This window comes from Myotis daubentonii, chromosome 17 (assembly GCF_963259705.1).
Source record: "Myotis daubentonii chromosome 17, mMyoDau2.1, whole genome shotgun sequence".
NCBI lineage: Eukaryota > Metazoa > Chordata > Mammalia > Chiroptera > Vespertilionidae > Myotis > Myotis daubentonii.
Window position 1 is genome coordinate 11,790,696 of NC_081856.1, and position 19,745 is coordinate 11,810,440.

Consider the following 19,745-nt stretch of genomic DNA (forward strand, 5'->3'; position numbering starts at 1 on the left):
AAATATCAAAAATATAAGTCTTTGTTTTACTATGGTTGCAAATATCAAAAAATTTCTACATGTGACACGGCACCAGAGTTAAGTTAGGGTTTTTAAAATGCTGACACGCCGAGCTCAAAAGTTTCGCCATCACTGATCTACACTAATAAAATTGACCATACCTTCTCTATGCCCGAAGCCATGCCCACCAGCCAATCAGAGTGACCATATGCAAATTAACCCAACCAAGATGGCAGCTGGCAGTTACGGAACTGGAGCAAGCAGGAGGCTTGATTGCCTGGGTGATGGAGGAAGCCAAGCTTCCTGCCTGCCCTGAGCCTGCTGTCGCCTCTGCAAAAGGCAACAAAGTTTCAATTATAGAAGAAAAATAAACCCCAGATACCTGCTTCCAGCCAGCCTTCACTGGGAGCTTGGGTGGCTGGGGGTTGTGGCCAGCCTGCAAACAGCCCTCAGCCCCTCACCCAGACTGGCCAGACACCCCATTGGGGACACCCACCCTGAAAGGGCTGTGGCCAGCCTGCAAACAGCCATCAGCCCCTCACCCAGGCTGGATACACCCTCATGGGGTGAGGGTCCCCGCTGAGGGGCTTGGGCCAGCTTGCCAACTGCCATCAGCCACTCGCCCACACTGGCCAGGCACCCCAGCAGGAACCCCACACCCTGAAGGGGGTCTGGCCAGCCTGAAAATGGACCTCAGCCCCTCACCCAGGCTGGCCAGGCACCCCAGTGGGAACCCCCACACTGAAAGGGCTGTGGCTCGCCTGTAAACAGCCATCAGCCCCTCACCCAGGCTGGCCAGGTGCTCCTATATAATAAAAGGGTAATATGCAAAATGACCCTAACAGCAGAATGACTGGGAATGACTGGTCACTATGACCCACACTGACCACCAGGTGGCAGATGCTCTCAATGCAGGAGCTGCCCCCTGGTGGTCAGTGCGCTCCCACAGGTGGAGCTCTGCTCAGCCACAAGCCAGGCTGATGGCTGCCAGTACAGTGATGGTGGTGGGAGCCTCTCCTGCCTCCTCTGCAGTGCTAAGAATGTCTGACTACAGCTTAGGCCTGCTCCCCGCTGGCAAGTGGGCATCTCCTGAGGGCTCCCGGGCTTTCAGAGAAATGTCTGACTGCCAGCTTAGGCCCATTCCCCCAGGGAGTGGGCCTAAGCCAGCAGGTGGTCATCCCCTGAGGGGTCCCAGACTGTGAGAGGGCACAAGCCGGGCTGAGGGACACCCACGCCGAGTGCACAAATTTGTGCACTGGGCCTCTAGTCCTTTAATAAATGTAGTTTCACAAAGACCAAATTTATTTCTTTATAGAATTGATTATGGGGTTCATGTTAAACCATAGGAAAATCATTTTTTTTTTTTTTACTATATAATCCTGGTGAAAACACAACATATTTTTTGCACCAACATAAGTTGAATAACAAATATATCTGACTTGCTTGGAAGTGCTTTCCTTCTAGAAATTTGTTTTTCCAAGTACAGAGGTTTGTAATGATTCATCATATAATTTGTTAAGGTCCAGTTCCTTGTGGGTATTTTCTACCACCGGTAGAGGTTGTATCTTCTAGAACCCAGGGGTGTCTCCTTCTAGGTCCTGGGAACAATCCTTTTAAAATGTAACCTTCAAGAAATATAGGGCCCCTAGCTGTGGAGGCAGGAGCCTAATTTCCATGGGGATGACCAGCAGACATCGACAGCCCTGCGCACTACATTCCTCAGCTCCATTCCCTCAGCTCTTCCCTTGCTGACTAGTAAATATCCTCCTATGTTTTGTTTTAGGGACGAAAAATATGGACAACTCAGACTTGAAGAAATGTTACCCCACCAATGCCCAAGACAGTCTAAAGCCTGAATTTGAAGGTAAGAATAAAACTTGCTCTTGTTCATGTTTTTGGAAATAGTGGGAATGATGTATTTATGAATGATGCTTTATTTTAACCTGGTGGCTATGGAGGGAGTTATGTTCAATTGTGATGATACAGGAACTGAAAAAAAATAGCAAGTGCTCCTGCATTGTTTTACTCAAGCTAGCATTATTTCTTTTCATCCATTTGTTCAAACTGACTCAGTGGATTCCAAAATTTATATGGGTAATCAGTATAATATGAATTTGGAATATAAAAGACATACCCTATAGACAGTAAAACCCTTTCATATATCCTTATATTCCTGATTCATCATTTCAACTTTTAGAATCAATTTTTAGAAATGTAGGTTATGGACATATTTACCAGTTAGCCCAACGATACATGTACCAATGTGCATGGCAGAATTCTTTCTGTTGTAAATGTGAGAGATTCCTTAGAGGAGCATTTACTTAAATATGGTAAGTTCATATAATAGAATATTAAGCAGGCACACAAAATAATGATGTATATTGTATAGATTGTATGGTTGTATGTGCTAATACATTATTAAATGAAAAAGGCAGAACATAGGCGTGTGTGTGTGTGTGTGTGTGTGTGTGTGTGTGTGTGTGACATGGATGTCTGGGACATGCACAAGGAAATGTTCCTGGTACACTCCCAAGAAGTGGTTCTCAGAGTCAGAGTGAAATTTCCTATTGCACTGTTTAATTTTTTTAAAATAAGTTTATCTATGTTGATCATACTCATTAAATGAAATTGTTTATAAAAGCAAATGCTCTTTTCCATAAACTATGACCTGCGCAGATGATAATTTCAGGAACGAGATATGCCACTTCACAATACAGCATCTAGTGACATGGGGTGGACTATATTTCCTCCATAGTTTTGATCAATAATAGGCATCCCCTTTGCTTGACAGAGACTTTAAAAAGGACAGGGATCCTTTGGTGTGCGTGGCAAATGCGTCCCCAGCAGGAAGAACATCTTGTATAATTGAAGCTGGGGCCCGGGACTGTCATCTAAATCACAGGACACTAGTTCATATCTGGGCCTTCAATACATGTTTACTGATACATCTGACAACTGGATCTTGAACTTCAGAATTAAATAGTTATTACAGATATTCTGTTGCCTGATTCTGCAGAGTGTTGTGCTATTGCCATAGAAACCAGGTATTAATCTGTTAGATAAAACTAGTTAAATATTCACACCTCTGATCACTGAATTTAAACATTCAATATGGTTTACTAAGACAATTAACTGCACATTTAGGGGAAACGGGCAGTGTTGTGTCTTGGGAAGGGCAGTGGGAGCTTGTTAAAGAATCCATGACATATGAAGAGAGTTAACCTAAGTCGTATGCACTGAGCGTGAAATAGGAAAAGCAGAGCTCAGAGCCACCCGTTAAGATCCTCTTATCTCCCTGCAGAAGGAAACTGCACTGTACGTGTTGCCGGTGCTAGTGAGGTAGCCTCCTATGTTTATCACAAATGGGGGCTGGGAGCTAGTTAAAAGGATTTTATACTTCTTTGGCTTCAGCACAAAACCAGCTGCAGAAATAACCAGCCCCACCCCCACCATCACCAAACAAAATCTATTAAGCATCCACATCCACATGGATTCTGTCAGAGCCAGGCTAATGGAAATCAACTCCAATGCAGCCATCACAAGGGTACATGAACACTTTTTATCCTGCATCCCTATTTTTCTTAGAATGCTCTGACTTTTCAGGGTTATAGGATATTGTTTTTTCTTACATTTCATTTCAGTAATGGAGCAGCTCTCAGGCTGAGGAGTTAGACAGATATTAAACCATATGCAAAAACTCTTTATTTATAGTTATTGGAATTTCGAAGTCATGAGACAATTCACGTTTCTGAGTTCGAGGTTGGCTCACTTGAAATTAAATTTAGTATAAATCACAGGGTGATCAAAAGTGTCTTCTCCTTTGCCCTTGCCCTTCCCAAAGTCTTAACAGAAACAATTCATTCTTGATGCCAAACTTGTTTTTCTTTGACAATCCGTTTGGTTTAAGCTCATATTTATCAATCCTTGAAGTTTCTAATTCTCGTTTTCCAATACATCTTGGCTGGGAGTACACCCTTCAGAATGATAGAATCAAAGTTCAAATGTCTACTGACCCTCTGAAATATGGTACAAATAGGTCAAAACTGAAAATAACAGGAGCCCAAATAGATGCAGATGGAAGATGCATTTACCCAAAGCTCTCTTGGCAGCTGATGACATCATATGAACCATCACCCCTGAATCATGGACTCCAACTAGGATTCCAGATACAGCCCTGACTTATTCAGAAAATTCTGGAGTACAGAGTACAAACCACCCTTGCGTATGTTAAAAACAAAGACAAAAATGACAGAGAAGACAGCCTTCTTTGGATATACTTGAATATCCCTGGGAATTATAACCCAGATAGAAGACTTTTTATAAAGAAATGGGAGAACACTGAGTATTCCGAAGTGGTGGTTTGGACATTAAATGGCTATATTTTTGAAAACTAAAACTGCTAATACCATCAAGCAAAAAAGAGAAAGTAGATAATTCAAAGTTACTGTAATAAGGATGTCCTATTAGATGGGAAAATTAAATCAAGTTAAATGAGTCCTGTTTCTTGAAAGCACACAGATGTTCACAGATTAAAATGAATCAAAACTCTGGGGAAATCAGAGTTTGATGATCTTGACACATTAAGATGAGTTGTTGGTTTTCAAAAAAGTCTTATTTTTTAAAAAAGGAAGTGGCAGAAATATGATTAGAGATCCTAACATTTCAGTAATCACCAAGAATTTTGATCAACTACAGAAAGCCCTCTGAATTATATTATTTCACTCTAGGAATGTGCATAATCCTGGTAAAATAATCATTGCATCACATAAGGTGACTGGGTAGAACTGAGGTAAAGAAATGGAGAGGTAGCACTGAAATTCCAGTAATCTTGGTAAAGAAGGGGAAATTATTGTGATCACATCTTTGATCTTTTCTTCTGGCTTTCAGCAGCTTCACTTGTAGTTCTTCCTAAAATTAACCTAATTGCTAAAATCTGTATTTCACACAGAGGGGGGTTTGGAGAAAACGTTGACCATCTCTACAGACATCCATGGATTTGGCTCTTGCAACAGCACTGTCCCTGACCTAACCCTAATCCTAAATGTCACTATTGGAACAAATTATTGTTAAGAGTGTTATTTACAGAAGAAAAGGATCCTCATGGGGAGAAGGTCGTTTGATCTCCCCCTTTCCTTCTGTTAGGATCTGATTTTGAGGACAGCTGCTTATTTACTGTGACAATGAGGTAAGACTCGGGCAGACAAAATGCCACTTATGAAGATCTTCAGAGATAGGACTCTAGCTACAGCATTTCCCACCACTCTTCTTTGTCTTCAGAGAAGCACTGCTTTTTTTTCCTGTCTCTTCTTGTTGTAAATGTTACCTGAGTGTACATCAGAATCACCCTTCCCCAGAACTTGCCATATTTAAGCATTATTGTCTTCTCATGCTTCTAACCAGGCAGGTCTCAGTTTGAATGACCCTTCTCCGGCATACTTTGTATCTGAATATTATAGCCAATAAAGATCTCCCCACTAATCCTATCTAATAAAAGAGAAACATGGTAATTAGCGTACAACCGCTACCCTTCCCATTGGCTAATCAGGGCGATATGCAAATTAACTGCCAGCCAAGATGGTGGCCAGCAGCCAGGCAGCTTGAAACTAACATGAGGTTTGCTTGCTTCAGTGACGGAAGACTCCAACGTTCCCCGCCTGCCTTGCCGGCCTCTGAGCCTGCAGTTTGAAACATTGTAATAAATATAGAAGCTAAACAAAACCCCAGAAACCTGCTTTCAGCGAGCAGGGATCTCAGAGCTGGAGTTATACATTGTTTCGATTATAGAACCCAGCAGAGGCCTCAGAGCTGGAGCCAGAGCTAAAGCTGGCCCAGAATAAAAAAGAAAAAGAAAAAAAGGAGCAGTTGGGACCTTCAGTCACCCGCGAGCCTGAAAACAGCCCTCAGCCCCTCACCCAGACTGGCCAGGCACCCCAGTGGGGACCCCCACCCTGAAGGGTGTGTGACCAGCTGCAAATAGCCATCATCCCCTCACCCAGGCTGGCCAGGCACGCCAGTGGGGACCCCCACCCTAGTCCAGGACACCCTTCAGGGCAAACCAGCCAGCCCCACCCATGCACCAGGCCTCTATCCTATATAGTAAAAGGGTAATATGCCTCCCAGCACCGGGATCAGCGGAGCCGAGAGGCCTCCAGGCACCGGGATCAGCATGGCAGGGGGCAGGGCCCAAACCCCTGATCGCCCTTTGGATCTGTGTGTGACGGGGCGGGGCCACAACCTCCCTATCTGCCCTGCTCTGTTCCTGACAGGGGAAGGCACCCCAACCTCCTGATCAGCCCTGCTCTGTGCCTGATAGGGGGAGCTCCCCAAACCCCTGATCTCCCTTCGGCTCTGTGTGACAGGGTGTGGCGCCCCAACCCCCCCCACCCCCCCCCCCCCCGCCATGGGCCCTGCTCTGTGTGTGATGGGGTAGAGCCATAACCTCCCTATCGGCCCTGCCCTGAGTGTGACTATGGCGGCACCCCAACCCCCTGATCGGCCCTGCTCTGTGCGTGACGGGGTGGCACCGCAACCTCCCATCAACCCTGCCTTGAGTGTGACAGGGGGCAGCACCCCAACCCCCCAATTGGCCCTACCCTGAGCGTGACTGAGGGTGGCATTGCAACCTCCCAATCCGCCCTGCTCTGTGAATGACAGGATGCGGTGCCCCAACCCCCCAATCGGCCCTGCTCTGAGCCCGACCAGGGGTTGCACCTAGGGATTGGGCCTCCCCTCTGCCACCCGGGAGCAGGCCTAAGCCAGCAGGGCGTTATCTCCCGAGGGGTCCCAGACTGCAGGAGGGCACAGGCCAGGCTGAGGGGCCCCCCCTCCCCCCCGAGTGCACAAATTTTTGTGCACCGGGCCTCTAGTTTTTTTAATAACAGAAACCTGTAACAGAAATATTTTAATCTTTATTTCATGGCACTTTTATAATTTTTGTTATACATTTCTGGTTCCTTTAGTCATATCACCCTCTATTATAATCCTGATGAGGATAGGGGTACAATATACTTTTAATACCTCTGATACCTGGCCTCAAATCAGGGCCTGTCTGGCAGGCAGTAGGTGTTTGACAACTACTAGCTGAATGAATAGATGCATAGAACTATTGGTTGATACTTCAAAGTAACCCATAGGCAACACCCATATAAATATTTCAGCCCCTTGGAAAATCAAGACATCAGAGTGATGAAGAATGAGTCTGATGCTTAAGTGAAGACATTTAATTCTTATTCTATAGTGTTATCTTTCTGGGAATTAACAGTATTGTTAAATCAGTAAGGTCCCTTGATGTTGATGTTATGCATTTTGATTTTTTTGACCATTTTTTATGTGTATACATTACTTCCAATAACAAGGAAGTTTGAATCACCATGCTTATTTCACTTTTCATTTGATTATGTACTAAACCAATGAGGACAATTTATTTCAGTAATATGGTTATGAAATTCCCTTTATTAATTTATATCCTTCTTATGAAACAGTATGACATCTTTTCATTACTTCTTGAAAATAAAGTTGCTACATTGTAATAATGAGAAAACAAATCTAACATCAGAATTTTTAATATGTGATATATGGGGAAATTATTCAAGTGATATCAGGAAAAAGAACAACTTGTAATGAAAGGGCAGAAATAATGACATTTACCAGTTAGATTTCATTATTAGCTATATTGTTTAGAAATTATGTATAGCTGCAGGTAAAGGAGACCCTAATATAGTAGCCTAATGAAATTGGAATTTTATTTTTCTCACATAATAGAAAATTGTTTGCCTGTTGATATGGTTTCAGGGGCTCATAAATGTTAGGAATGGGTTCTGGGATTCCCTCAGCCTTTTCATTGTGGTGATTTTGTGATCACAAGATGGATGTTGAAGCTCTGGTCTTCACTTCCTGATTGATTCTGGTCAGGAATAAGGATAAATGAGTCACATTTATTGTAAAATTCTCAGGTGGACTCCACTTATATTATACTCGAGGCCCGGTGCACGAAATTCATGCACGGGTGTGGTCCCTAGGCCTGGCCTGATATTGAAGCGCGAGCCTCTGGCAAGGAAGGGCAGGTCCCAGCTAACTCTGGGCCCCGGGCAGCACCTGGGCCCCCAAGCCCCTGCGCATCCCCCTCTGCCTGAGTCATCGGACCCCCACCTGGCTCTCTCAGCCCCTGAAAGGCGGGCAGTGGCCCTGCCCCCTACCACCAGCACTGGTCGCCATCTGCAGGGCAATTGGTGGGGCGAACGGGCTTCACTTGCACCTGCTTTGGCCTGGCACTGCCTGTTCACCTGCTCCACCATCACGCTGTGGTCCCACACTTGTCGGGACCCATCGGGGCTGGCAGTGCCTACACTGCTGCCTGCTGCCAGCGCCATGTCGCCAACACCCGCCATTTTCTGCGCCACCCCCTGGTGGTCAGTGCACATCATAGTGAGTGGTCGAATTCATGGTCAAGGGGACAATTTGCATATTAGGATTTTATTATATAGGATTAGCCCAAACTGGATCTTGCAACTATGCCTAGCTGCAAGGCAGGTTAAAACTATCTGTGTTTATGCTCAGTGAAATATGCCAGTCAGAGAAAGACAAATACCATATCATTTCACTTTTATGTGGAATCTAATGAACAAAATAAAGTAGAAACAGACTCATAGATACAGACAACAGACTGAAAGTTTCAGAGGGGTGGGTGTGAGGGACTGGGTGAAGAGGTGAAGGGATTAAGCAAAAAAAACAAAACAAAAACAACAACTCATAGACACAGACAATAGTATGGTTATTACCAGAGATAAAGGAGGATGGGGAGAGATAGAAGAGGGTATAGGGGGCATAAATGGTGATGCAAGGAGATTGGACTTGGGGTGGTGAACACACAATACAACATACAGATTATGTATTACAGAATTATACACCTGAACCTATATAATTTTATTAACAAATGTCACCCCAATAAAAATATATATATATATATATATATTAGAGGCTCGATGCATGAAATTCATGCAAGGGGCTCAGCCCTGGCAGCCCTGGCTTCGTCTGGAAGGTTGTCCGAAAGGACGTCCAGAAGGTCGTTTGGCTGTTCAGTCTAATTAGCATATTACACTTTTTTTTTTCTTTTGCTGGATGCACTGGGAAATCAGGGCTATGTTAATTATAAAAAAAGGAAGAAGGGGGCTTGGTGAAAGAAGTAAAAATTTTACCAAAGTAGCCAATTTCCTCTAGAAAAGAAATACATAGGTAGGATGACCCTTTGTGCCTATGGCCACATTCCTAATGCCATCCTGAAACTTTGTGACATGAGATAGCGTACATTTTGCAATGTACACTACAGGTCTCCTTTCTCCCATGAGACCACTGTGCATTGGAGAGAGAATAAAAAGGTTTTCATTTTTGTCCATAACCAAAGAATGTCCTCTTTATGATACAAAGTTTGATAATAATTTCTTGTGGAAGAAACACCAGGTCAGAATTTTCAACTAGTATATGAACTACATTGCAAGAGTAAGAAAGTGCTCTTAGCCAAAGCTAAGAACCAACACTCCATAGTTCCTTATTCTGCTGCATGTGGATATTCCATTGCCCCAGCATTACTTGTTGAAAATATTATTCTTTACCCATCATGTTATCTTGGCATTTGGTTGAGATCAAGTGTCCTTAGATATTTGGGTTTATATGTGTGGACTCTCCATTCCATTCCATTGATTGATAGTTCTGTCCTTATGCCAGTATCACAAATACTGGTTATTTGTGATAATAAGTACTTTTTTAGTAAGAATTGAAAACAAAGTAAGAGTCCTCCAAACTCTTTTTTTTTTTTGTAAGGTTGTTTGACTATTATGGTTCTTTTTAATTTCTATAAGAATTTTAGGACCAGCTTATCTAATTCTGCAGAAAAGGCAACTGAAATTTCAGTTGGGATTGTGTTGAATCTGTATATACATTTGGGGAGTATTGCCATCTTAACAAGATCGTCTTCCAATCTATGAATGTCTTTTCATTTGTTTAGGTCTTTTTTTCTTTTGAAGATGTTTTTGTCCTTTTCAGTGTGCAAGTTTTGTATTTCTTTTGATAAATTTATTTGTAACTACTTTATTTTTGTTGCTATTGTGAATAAAATTTTCTTAATTTCATTTATAGATTATTCATTGCTTTTGTATAGAAATAGGACAAATTTTTTCTATATTGTTTTACTATTACTTAGGGAGGGATTTCCTATATTATAATAAAATCATGCCATTTGAAAATAGAAATAATTTTTCTTCTTCATTTTAAAGGTTGTTTTTTTTTCTTTTTTTTAACTAATTGCCCTGGCTAGAACACCCACTACAGTGTAATGAAAAAGATGAAAGTGACATCTTTGTCTTATTCCTAATCTTAGGGGAGGTGTTTTAAGTCTTTCACCATCAGGTGTAGTATAGTATTTTGTTGTTGTTGTTTATTTGTTCTTGTAGGTGGCCTTTATTTAGTTGAAGACATTTCTGGCATTTCCTAATTTGTTGAATTTTTTTAAGCATAAAAGGGTACTAAATTCTGTTAATTTTTTTCTGCATTAATTGGGATTATTGGATGATTTGGATTTTGTCCATTTTTCTATTAACATGCTATATGGATTTATTTTATTAAACTGAATAAACCTTGCATTTCTAGAATAAACCTGACTAGGTCATGGTGTATAACTTTGTTTTGTTTTGTTTGTTTTGTTAATCTACACTAGAGGATATTATTCCATTGATTTTTACAGAGAAAGTAAGGGAGAGAGACTGAGAGGGAGAGACAGAGAAAAACATCGATGTGAGAGTACACATCGATTGGTTGCCTTCCTCCTATGCGAGACCAGGGTTAGGGATTGAGCCTCAGCCGAGGTATATGTCCTTGACCAGACTCGAACCTGGGACTTTTTAGTCTGTGCGGGCCGATGCTCTATCCACTGAGCCAAACCCGCTAGGGCAGTATATAACTTTTTTTATATATTTCTAAATTGAATTTGGTAGTATTTTGTTGAGTATTTCTGCATGTATATTTATAAAGAATATTAGTCTCTAGTTTTTGCGTGTGACAATATTGTCAAAATTACCAGAGTAAAATTAGCTTCATAGAATGAATTGAAATGTTCCCTCCTCTGTATTTTTTTTTTAAAGAATATGTGAAGTTGTGTGTTCATTATCTTTGACCATATTTTGGAATTCACCAGTGAAGCCATTTGGTCTTGGACTTTTCATTATTGGAATTTCATCTGACATCTATTTATCTATTTTTTTTGTATTACTGTTTTATCTCTTTATTTTTATAGGTCTATTCAGATTTTTAAAATTTATTCATGAGACAGTTTTAGTATTTGTATCTTTCTTGGAATTTTCCATTTTATCTAGATCATCTAATATATTGACACACAATTGCTCATAGTATTCCTTATAATCTGTTTATTTCTGAAAGATCAGTAGTAATATCTCCATTTTCAGTTCTCACACTTATCTAATTTGGATCTTCTTTCTTTTTCTTGATCAGTCTTGTAGAAATTTGAATTAATGGTAGCAGAGTAAAGTTTAAAAGCTCTTCTTCAATACAGAGGAAAGCAAAGCAAAAAGACAGAAACGCTCATAAGATGGTTAAAGTGAGTAATATGGAAGAAAAGGAAATCATATAAAATAGTTATTTGGTTTTCCAAAAATAAAATTACATTAAAGAAACACTGATCTTAAATATGAAAACTTATTTGAGGTAAAGGAGAAATGAAATTATAAACTTAAAATGATTATCTGTAACATGCAGAATCAATGAAAAAGTACACCCCAATATATTAATAAATATTTATTTTATTTCTACCATGTAACATAAATATATTAATAAATATTTATTTTATTTCTACCTTATATGTCAGACATAAATCAATTTACATCTTGCTTATTCTTCACAATCATACTATGAAGTAAATCTTAGTTTGGTTCCTATTTGATGAAAAAATAGATTGTATGTGAAATATAAAAGAAAGTCAACTCACTGACAATTGAATTGTGGTTTCTAGGGGTTGGGGAATGAGGAGAATAGGGAGATGTTGGCCCAAGGGTACAACTTTTAGTTGTAAGAGTAATGAATTCTGGGACTCTAATAAACAGCGTGATAATATAGTTTTTTTTAAAAAACAAGGAAAATAAAGGTGTGGAGAAATTAAAGAAACTTTAGTCTGGTCAGAGAGCCGGTATGAAGCAGGACTAGGATTTTGATCCATGGATGTCTTTCTCTGTTGCTTTTGCTTTATAAATACAATCTTCCATCTTGTGGTTTTCCCTTCTACTTACCATGTTCATATGCCCAACATGTTAAGGGCACACCTTGGAGATAATGCAGGTTCCATTCCATAATTTAAAAAAAAAATCACAAAAAGGGAATTGCAATAAATCTTTTAGCTAGTGAAGGGTCCTGCCTATGGTTTGTAAAAAATATACCCGAGAAAGTGCAATAAAGGAAAGTGTAATGAAACAAGGTATGCCTGCACTGATTTGGTTGTTGATTAAAATATAATATTACACATATATGTTGAATTATTCAACAAGCTAATAGAGTTTACTAGAAGTATCTAGTATTGACTTCTAATTGCATATAATCAAATTTATATCAATTGAATTCAATAAGAATTAATTGATTTCCTTTCTGTAACTTAAAGTATGTCCAGGATGCTCAACTGAATAGATATAATTTATGCTGCTGTTCCATGTCCAAAATGAGAAGCCTGCATCTACTAAGGATACACACTGCTTTCTTGCTGGGGTTCTTGTCCCAGCATCAAGAAGGGTTCATTAATCTGGAAAAGGGGCTGTGTGTAGATGACATAGGAATCCAGAGACTAATAAAGAATCCGGAGACAAGATATAATTTTGAAAGGCATTGGGTATCAGAGGACCTTCAGCTAAAGGAACTAAAGACTCCCTCCTTGTCTAGGACCCTTGCTTTTATTAACACAAGTTGTCCTAAGGCAAGGTGGAGATAATACACTTCAAAGGTAAGGTTTCAAAGGGTACAGAAGCATTGTCAGTTTGGGGAATAGCCTATGGCTGTTCAGGTGTTTGGCCAGTAGGAGGCAATAACATGTAGATTAAGATGCCCTTTAACTGTCTGGCAGCCACAGTCAGTTTCCTATTCAGGTTTGGGGAAATGCCTTTAGCCATTTCCAGCAGGTGACTACATGTGTGACTCAACCCTGTTGAGTCCCCAAGTCTCATCAACCTTCAGATGAAACTCTTGAAATTATGGCATGCTGGAATTGATCTATGGCACTTTCTGCCTTTAGGTTTGTGCAATTTACCTCATGACTCAGCTCATGCATGTGGCAGTGTAGACCTGAACTAGAACTTGGGGGAATGAGACAAATAGACACCTCAGACTCAACAGCCGATGCCTTTTCATCCTTGGCCAGAAACTTTCCAAACATGTGTTTGCACCTTAATGAGATTAGATGTACAATTTCTCAGAAAGAGGCTACAGCAAAGTAGGATCAAATAAGCAAAACACCATCTGAATTGCTGGAGAAATGTCTGGTGACAGGAATAGACAGTGATAGTTGGATATTATGTGACATCATGTGAGCAGCATTTAAAAGGTGTTGTAGCCCTTTAATGGGTCTTCCAGGAGGTTACAGAAAGCAGCATGGTTTTAGAACATCGCCTTTAAGTATTCTTTTCTTCAAATGGCATCACTCTTCCATTTAATGGCAGGTTTGAGTTTAATTGCAGAGTTTTCATTGTGTCACTGAGAAAGTTATATTTGGGCCCAGAATGTGTGGGTGTGATTTGTGATTTAGTCCTTAGCAGCTGGGTGTCTTACACTCTCTGTGCCTTGGTTTTCTCATTGACAAAGGGCTGCCTTGGTGCTTAAATAAGCTCAACTGCTAAAGAAGTTAGAGTAGGGACTGGTACCCAGCAGCATTGTAATCATGTGAATGGCTTTTCTATGATTACCCCAAAGCTAGATTTCTTTTTCAAGCCACTTGCCAACTGATCTCCAACTAGGTATTAGCTATTTCAGTTAAGGTGTTTATACTTAAAGGCATTAATATTTAATTAGGTGTTTCCCTAAGATTAGAAAATTTTTTTTTTTTAAAAGAAAAGAAAACCTTCAAAGTCCTAAGGACAGGACATCTAATTGTGGAATTTCAGACAGTCTGTGTCAGGACCCAAAGGGGTCGCTATCACAGTGGTTTGTGTGCCTGGCTTTCTCCATCTGTCTGCAGTGGAGGTCGGAGCAAGGAATCAAGAGAACAAACAAGACCTAAGCTCATGGGAGGAAATGGGCACAGACTGAAGAAAGAGCAGAGGGAGCCTCTCAGGACGGTATACACTCAAGCTGCTTATTGGTATGAAGTTGTGACATTCTCAGATGCTGCTGAAATGATTTGTAGTTTCACTTGGCTTCTGCACAGCTCTGCTTGAAAACGTGGGAATGCATGACAGGTTGGCTTAGTCTGTTTACAGAGCAGACATTTGATGAAATTATCTGAATGAGAGAAGTGTGCCTGTAGATGACGAACTTCAGGGACTTTGACTATCCTTCCATAATTTTATACTTGCAAGGAATCTACATGAACTCTTGGGAATAACCAACCAAATAACCATGAAACAATGAAAACAATTAAAAAAATGGTAGAACTTTTATTCCTCTCATATTTCTAGGATTACACATGTGTGTCTGAGTTGAATGTCGGCAAGTAGAATGATTTTTTAAAAAAAGAAAAGAAAGAGGGAAAGAGAGAGAGAGAAAAGAAAGGAAGTAAGGGAGAGAAAAATGTTGGAGATGAAAAAGTTCTTGAAGTAAAATAATAAAATTAAAACATTAGCAGAGTGGGGGTGTTACTTCACTCTCCAGCTCTGTGTGGGGAGCAGTCACTTAACCTGATGAAATGGCGACGGTCGGGAGGATCAGAGAGGTGAAATCTTGACTGCTGTTCTTTGGCCCATGGATGGCAAAGGTGATGCTCTCTTCCTTTGAGTTATTTCCTGACATTTTCTCCTGATATATGAGCCATTCTGTACAAGGCACTTTAAGAAGGCTCCCTCTGAAAGGATGCTTAGGAACCTGCACTGGCTTTCTGCTTCTTCCCTACTTCCCCTGATGAAACCCTTTCTTGAAATCCTAAAAGAGGCAAGTTGGGGTCCACACCTCCAATAGTGGTGAATACTAGGCCGTTAATCCTAGTGTTTCAGGAGGCTGGATGAAGCCTGTCAGTATTGTCCAGACAACTTGTTAAAGAGCGCTCCTAACTCGCTTACTATTTGGAGAAAGTTCTCCTGGTCTTCCTATGCCTGGTGCTGATTGAGAGAGCTATTGCTGAATGAGAGGAATACGTTCTTTATAATGATGAGGTCATTTTTATACTTACTGGTCTTCCAAGCAAGCTATTTCTTCAAGACTAAAGTATTTGAGAGAGAGCACAAAGATAATGACTTATTGAAAGGAACAAAAGGAGCTTTTTTGTGTCTATGTGTCCAAGTATTTTATTAAAAGTTTTAGTGGCTGCTCCAAGAGCAAGGTGTCTGTGCCTTTAATCATTTTCATTTTAAAAACAGAGCCTTATATTTCCCCATCTTCAGCTGTCCCAGAGGGCAGCCAGGCCAACTTGAACAACATCAATTTCTCTTTATGACAAGCCTGGTGCTTCCCCAGGTCTTCAGAACTGCCTAAAATGTCTGGGAAAGTAGATTATGAAGAGGATATTAGAATTGTAAACAAGAACAATTTTGTAATAAAAACCATATATTTTCTCCATTGGACTTCGGGCTTAATACTGCGGCAGCAAAAGTGTCACGAGTCATAATTTGTTGATGGCTACTGAGCATTAGTTACAGTCAGCGCGTGTGCGGAAAGGGCAAGTCCTCCTGGCATCCCATTAAAGCAGATCTCGGATGGGTAATTGCGATTTCATTCTTCTAATGCATCTCTTCCATTTGAGTGTTCATTGTGGAACCTGATGAAAAGAACTTGTGTGTTACAACTTCCCAGGCTGCTCACAGAGCAGTGTGCCCTGATGCAGAGGTATTTTGCACACATTTAAAAGATTGATGAATAGTGAATATGAAAGGATCACCTTACCAAAAGGCAAAGGAGACCCATGTCCAACCGTGGAGTACCTTCAAAAGGTTTCGGGAGGATCTTGATTGGATCGTTGAAAAAAAATGAGCGTTTCCCTCATGGCTCTGTGTTTCTTCAGCAGCACATCCCCACCTCCATCCATCTATTCATCCTCCCTGCTGACAGGGTTTATGAGTCTGATACAATGAACTAAGAAACAGTAGGTTTTCCCCAAGAAACAGAGTGTTTGTTCTTCTTTGTCTGCAAGGAAAGTGGAAGCCTTGTGTGAAATGCAAGCATTATCATCCGTTCATATCATCAAAAGAGCAATCCTTTTGTCTCAAGGAGCATGTCAGCTGGGAAAGTTCTTACTGTGCTTAACCTTTTGTCTTCCCAGCATTCACTGTTGTCCTGATTCCCACAGGAGGACCCTGAACATATTATCCTAAACACATTATTTCTGATGACATGGTTTCTGTTTGCATTTCATATCTGCTTTTCTTATACTCAGTGGCCCACATTCCAGAATCTATTCCTTGTGTTTAGTTTTGCCAGAGAAACAAAGATGCACAGAGCCCCTCCATTTCCATTGAGATCTTTTCCTGTCATAGGTAGCAGAGACCACATTTATGTTTTCAATTAGCCAAAACTTCTTCGCACATCGGTGTGATGGCACAAGCATAACAGCACACGTTTGAAAAAAAGACAATGGCTGTCCTGAGGAAGGCTAGAGTAAGATCACAAATACTTTAAATACGAAGTGACAAGAGAAGGCACATGGTGCTTTATGGAATCTTTTTAAATATTATTATTTTTAAAATAAGAGCAGAAACCTCTCATCCCTATTAGCATCTCATTCCCATTCCTGCAGCCAGGACATGTAGGGAGTCAGCTTCATCCTTGTAGGGGGGTCAGGTTAGTGTGGGGGTCTTTCCGATGAGCTGGGGCAATGGAATCCAACTCTGAGACACAGCTCACTTGGGCTTGATACCCTGTGAAGGACAAAAACGAACACTATTCCATTCCTTAGGCACCTGTCCAGAGTGTGGCGACACGCACACAAATTTCCTTGTGTAGATTTCGCCTAAGAGAGCAGAGATACCACCTCGCCTTCTGTGTCTGGTCAGATGAGAAGGGGGCAGGAAGAAATGAGTATCCCATTGTATTTTTTCATGAAAAAGCCCGAGAAACAGAAACGTCCTGAGCACTGGCAGAGATGCCAGTTATTTTCAAATGAAAAGGGCTATTTGTTTCCAAATTACAGCAGCCACTGGAATGCATGCGTTTATGGCTCCGGAGTCCTCATTTGGCGCAGTAAAATTACCTTTCAGTAATTTAGTCACTGGGGCTTCGTCCTGCTGGCTGGTCAGAGCGATCAGATAGCTTGCAGCTGCGGGCTGAAGCCCGGCCATTTTTTTCCCCCCAGGACAGGCAGTTAGCTATAGAGCCATCAGGGCGGCATCTGTCATCCCGCTAGGCCCAAATTGTTTTCTATGATGGATGTCACAGTCTGTATGATCAAAATAGAAGCCCTGCTGCTTTTAATTGCAAAATCGGACTACTTGCACATTTGTTATTATGCCGGGGTTATTACCTCACACAAAATGAATTAACAGGTGAAAATAATTGATGAGAGGAGTCTAGGGATTTTTAGCCTCTTCAAAGAGACTTTGTAATTATGGCCTAATGAATGTTCTGAGACGTATCTGTGGGGGGCAGCATGAGACCACCAAAGATCTCTTCAGATGGATGATAAATTCGACTGAATTCTACGGTAATGCTGCTTAAATTTACTTAGCAATTAGTGTAATAGGCCTACATGATTCATAATAACATACTGAGAATTTTTAAATACGTTTGTTCCATCCCTCTATAAATTAAGCTACTTACTTCAGCTTTCTTCCCAAGGTGACGGAAAATGTGAACGAATCGGGCTTTCTCAAACAAAGACAGAGGTCAGGGGTGTGGGTTTTGGAAATACCTGGCCGAATGCCGTTGGCACCTCCGATCATTTCTCTGCCCCTCTCCCAATAGCTTGTGAAAGGGACCTCCCCGAATTTTGTCCAAATATAGTTTTCAGAGTCTCGAGCACGCAGAGACTCCACATCTGTCCCGTGCAGTACGTAATTTAAACGTGTTGTGAGCTGAAGGAGTTGCTCTTGGCTTTCTGACCATGCTTCCATGGAGATGTGGTCATATTTCAGAGTCACTCAGCCCCTGAATGCATCCAGAGTGATGGAGTCCAGCATCCCACCGGCCTCCGACATCCTGAAGCTGCACAGCAGGAGCCCCGGTCCCCCAAGCACAGGAGGCCTGTCCTGACTCACCAGGGCAGCCACGGGCAGGGTATTGCTCCTCATGTCCACCTACTAGTAACTAGGTACAGACTGGAGCTGGGAGATGGACAACCTCACCGTTACAAGGGCAGCGGCATATTATTAAATAATAGAGGGGACCCTTTAAGGAACAGAAAAAAACACACAATTATACCCGAACAAATCATGAGCAAATGTCTTTACATAACCATATATTATCCAGGTGCTATGGAATTCCAATTCTTAAGGTAATCCTTCAATTAGCAAGAGGCAAAGTTACATTAATTGTGAGTGCTATTCTGAGAAATGTGAAGAAAGAAAACCTCGAGACGAAGATAATCTGTAGTTACAAGTAAAGGAGAGAAAAAGAAATGGAAAGCAGAACTGTAAGTTTCGAGAAATTGTAAACTCAGTAAAAGGGTCACATGTTTAAAAACAGCTGCATTCATTTTTTTAAGTGACGGGGAGCTTTGTCACAGATTCAAACTAGATTAGTTAATCGATATTTCTAGAAGACATGTATTATTTACATTGCTCTTGTGCCTTTTGTCACACACACTCTCTTTCCCCTCATCCCCCCACAACACCTTTCCTGCCCCAAAAGTCAGTAGCATCTTTGTAAAGCATCTCTTCTATTTGAAGTAATTTTTACAACTATTTGTTGTTCTTGTCGTAAGTTTAAGTGAAAGGTATATATGAGGCATGAGATTGATAATGAAGTGACTCTTTTTACATTATGTATATAGCATTATATATAATATTAAAATGCAATGATATATACGTTATATATAATATTAAAATGTAATGATATATACGTTAATCTTTACAGACTTACTGTTAGCATTTCATATTTAAGAGAATATAATACCAAAGAGTCTCAATAACAGGAAGGAAAATATAATGAATGCAAGGCAGGCAGGCCCTGTGTGCCCACATGTGAAACAGGCTGTGCTCACTCATATCAGGCTGCCTGTCACTTCAGACGCATTTTTCATAAACCTTCACACGCCTGCATGTATCTGCAGTATAAGCCCCTAGATGAATTCTCCAAAGACACTAACAACAGATAAATGCTTTTTAAACAAAATAGTGCATTTGAGAAATCTGTTACAAAGGTAGGAGGGTCATACACTCAGACTTCAATTGTATCGGAAGCTAGAGCACCGATCTGTAATGTTACTTTATTGTGGTCTTCACTGCAATTCAGAAGTTAATGCTGTAAAACTTTGAAGCCCGTTTCATTTAAATGCTATTGGATCGTTGTTATGAAACACCATGGAAAACACTCGAGGGATCCCAACTTGAACAACAGCAACAAAAGCAGGTGAAAGAGTGAATATCTAAAAAAATATATATTTTAATGAAGCTTGGATACAA